The sequence below is a fragment of the Rhagoletis pomonella genome, unplaced genomic scaffold (assembly GCF_013731165.1).
Source record: "Rhagoletis pomonella isolate Grant_MI unplaced genomic scaffold, Rhpom_1.0 Rhpom_scaffold_00002, whole genome shotgun sequence".
Lineage (NCBI taxonomy): Eukaryota > Metazoa > Arthropoda > Insecta > Diptera > Tephritidae > Rhagoletis > Rhagoletis pomonella.
This window is the reverse complement of record NW_023458556.1, coordinates 40,155,802-40,159,460: the sequence shown is the minus strand read 5'-3', so window position 1 is coordinate 40,159,460 and position 3,659 is coordinate 40,155,802.

The following is a 3,659-nucleotide window of genomic DNA, read 5'->3' as shown; positions in this document are numbered from 1 at the left end:
ACGAAAGTGACCGATAAAAGTTATACCTTTGATAAATGGCCGGACGGGTTAAAGGTATGCAAGCTGCAGATAATGTAACAAATGGCGGCTGTGTGAAATGAGACCATCAAATATTAAGCGAAGGAATACAAAGTATTTAAAAAAAAAAAAAAATAGTACAAATTAGCCCATCGCTTTTATTACAGCCCGACAGGTCTTGCCTTACATCTTACTTTACGGTGGTTCAACGCCGTGCCGCCTGCTTTGTTGTGCCTATGTAAATATAATCGAAAATCAGTTTACCTCAACGTTCTGAGAAACCTGGAAATATTTCAATTAATTTGAAATTCCTTTACATGAAAAGAAGACGAAGAAGAATTCATTTAATTTCAAAGCTTGACTGCTAGCTTATACTACGTATGTATGTATGTAAATATCCGCATGCAAATGCGAATTGGCATCAGTGAATTTCCTTTCTCTAACTGCTTCAGTGATCCAACCATCCGTTTTGCCGCCAACAAGCGATTTTAATTCAACCCCTGCCAGAGCTGCAACTTTTTCGGTTTCATCGGCGCGCAAACAGCCGCCGCATCCGCATTGACCGCAATCACTGAAACTAATAACTTTTTGGAGCTATTTGTTTATTCATGAGCCCAACGCCTGATTCATTTCGGGTTGTTGCATTGCGCGCTGCGTTATCTACCTTTCGTTGTCTGTCTGCCAGCCAGCTTCTTTGTATGTATTTGCATTTGCCAGCTCGGTTTGCTTCTTACATTTCTATATAGGTTTGTTTGCTTGTGTGGATTCACATACAACCCGGGGTATATATGTATATATTTTGCTTTAAGTTTGCGCTCGCATCCTTTTGCCGTTGTAATTGTTTTTGTGTCGGTTCGGTTGCCCTTTGTGTGCTTGACACGCCTGCGTTCTTAGTCGCACTTTACGCCCATTTTTCTCCTTTGTTTTAGGCGTTAGTGTAGTTGGTTTTGGCATTTTAAAACCGCAAAACTCTGCCTCAGAATATTCGATTGTATTGAGATGCCCAAAGTCTACTGATTCAACTTCGTTTGTGTTGGTCTCTTGTGAGCGCGTAACCAAATGGTTGCGGTCGTTTACTTGCTTCTGCTCTTGATAAGCGTTTTATTGAAATTTCCCAAAGTAAAACTGATTAAAAAAATCGCATGCGACTTTCATATTTCAACAGGGGGTTTTTTTTATTGATACTTAGTCTAATTTTTTTAATTACCATGTGGTTATTTGCCAGCTGAATGAGATGAAGTGTGTGTTTCAAAACACAATAGATAAGCAGGGTGAATTGGGATCATGTCTGAGGAGTTAAGAGGGAAAATAATGTCCTAGAAAAGGTTAGTGCTGAAAGCAAAGCAGTTTTTAACCGACTTCCAAAAAAGGTGGAGGGTATCAGTTCGTCGGAATATTTTATTTTTTTTATTTTATTTATTTTTTTTATGTATGTTACCGCATAACTTTGGACCACGTCAACCGATTTCGATAATTCTTCTTGCATCGGAAAGGCAGTGTCTCAGAGGTGGTCCCATACTAATCAGGTTTAGATCCGATCATTGGGTCATAAAATGTCTATATATATATATATATTTATTTTTATATGAGAATTGAAGTCGGTTTTGTTTTTTTCTTAAAAATTACTTGTTAATTCTGAATTTTTGATTTAATTATTCAGCTTCAAGTACCCGCTGCGAACAAGATATCAAAATGTTAAAATAAAAACGAATTTTACAAATAATATTTTGAATAAAATTAGGCAACTATTTTTGGTGCTATTCATTGAGGGCTTCTGGCCGGACGTCAAATAATAGTTAAGTTAGCTTACTAAGCGTTTAGAGTTAAGTATGATAACTGTCCATTTTACCCATGCGAATGCCTTCTATTAGTGCCATGTGTAGCCAAGTCACTCTAGCCTCTTCATCCAATCCCATATGAGGATAGATGGAGTCAGTGATGATTGCTTTGATCTAAAGCTCAATCGAGCGATCAGTAAAATTACTTGAAGAGCTCGGTTGTAGGATACTATTCTATGCTATAGGCGGCGTGTGTAACCTAAAAATATAATAGGTTTTCGTACCGAACTTTACAGCTATGTATGTATGTTACTGATGGCGTTTTCCTTTGCTACAGGAAAATGTTGCCTTTTCAGTGCCTTCTTCGCACAAATACTAAGGAGAGGTTAATTAAAAAAGCAAAATTTTTTCTAGAAAAGAAAACGCCATAAATAGGAGGCCATTGTTTCGCTAGTATCCTACAAAAAGTTTTGTATGCATTGGATTTCCAAAGTCTTAAGGAATGCCTTTTTTGCGATACGTCATTATCTCGAGGATCTTGTAAAGAGTGATTGTTAAATTTTCTAAGTGATCCGAGTGAGTTGCTCGTGTCCTGAAGGCCTTGTTTGCGATCTTGCTGCCTATAACCAAGGCGTATTTCTGTAAAGCTGTCAGCCTGAAAAAACATAAAAAAAATCGGGAAGTTTTTAAGTCAGATACATTCCGCTTCTTTATCCATTTCGGATCGATATGTGGGCGTTGGAATATTGCCTTTACCAGAAACGGTGTATTTTTTGTGAAAATTTCAAAGTTCTGGCCTCCATCGATCAATCATCTGATAATCTCATATTAAATGTTTTTCTGTTTACGCCCAACTCTACCTGGAATGGAGGCAGCCTGTTTACCGCCCCAAGTCTAAGAACTTATTCAGATAAAATATGTGCCTACTACTAGAGTGTCAAGGGGAGACATTGAGCATTAAGTGGCCTGCTACAGTTGCAAATAGATTTGTCAACTTCCGTTCTCTCTGCAAGCTCAACCTGTTGTTGACTTTCTTCAACCAGTCCAATGGGCAGTAAGAATATTCTTCATATATACAGGGTGAAAATATAAATACGGAAGAGACATTTTAGCATTCTTTAGCTATTTCCCTTTGGTTTATTAAATATTTATTATTTTATTTTATAAAACTGTAGCTTTCTATCTAATAAAAGTCATGTAAGTACAAATTTCAAACATTTTACAAAAATTAACAAAATTCGACAACGTTCCATCAAAATTTTGAGTTTTTAATTACAAATTAACAAAGTGCAAATATTAAGTAGCTAGGCCTAACTGTTGATTTTTGGTAATTTTTTTGTGGAAGGATTTATTCATTTTCTCCATACAAAAAACTTGTCGAACATACTTTGAATGGTACAAAAAATCACCAAAAATCAACATACTTCAAACTTGCACTAATTGTACTATAATTTAATGAAACTACATACTAAAAAAAATTCCTAAAAAAATCTGATTAAAAAGTTTTAAATTTTGAAGCACATTTGTGTAAATTCGTCGAATTTTCATAATTGTTCTACAAAGCTTGAAATTTTGGTTTACGTAATTTTTTCTAGATAGTAAGCGAAATTTTCACAAAAAATAATAAATATTTTTTAAACAAAGAAAAATAGCCAAACTTGCTAATATGTCTCTTTCCTATTTATATTCTCGCCACCATGAGTACAGCCAACGTCAAAAATATTTATTTTTATTTTCCATACCAATTTTATTTTTAATTTTTTATAAAAATAAAATTTATTCAACAGAAAAAACACAAGAATTATTATTTTTTAGTTCCATGCAGAACTCGGGAAAATGCAAGAAATATCAAGAAATTTTCAA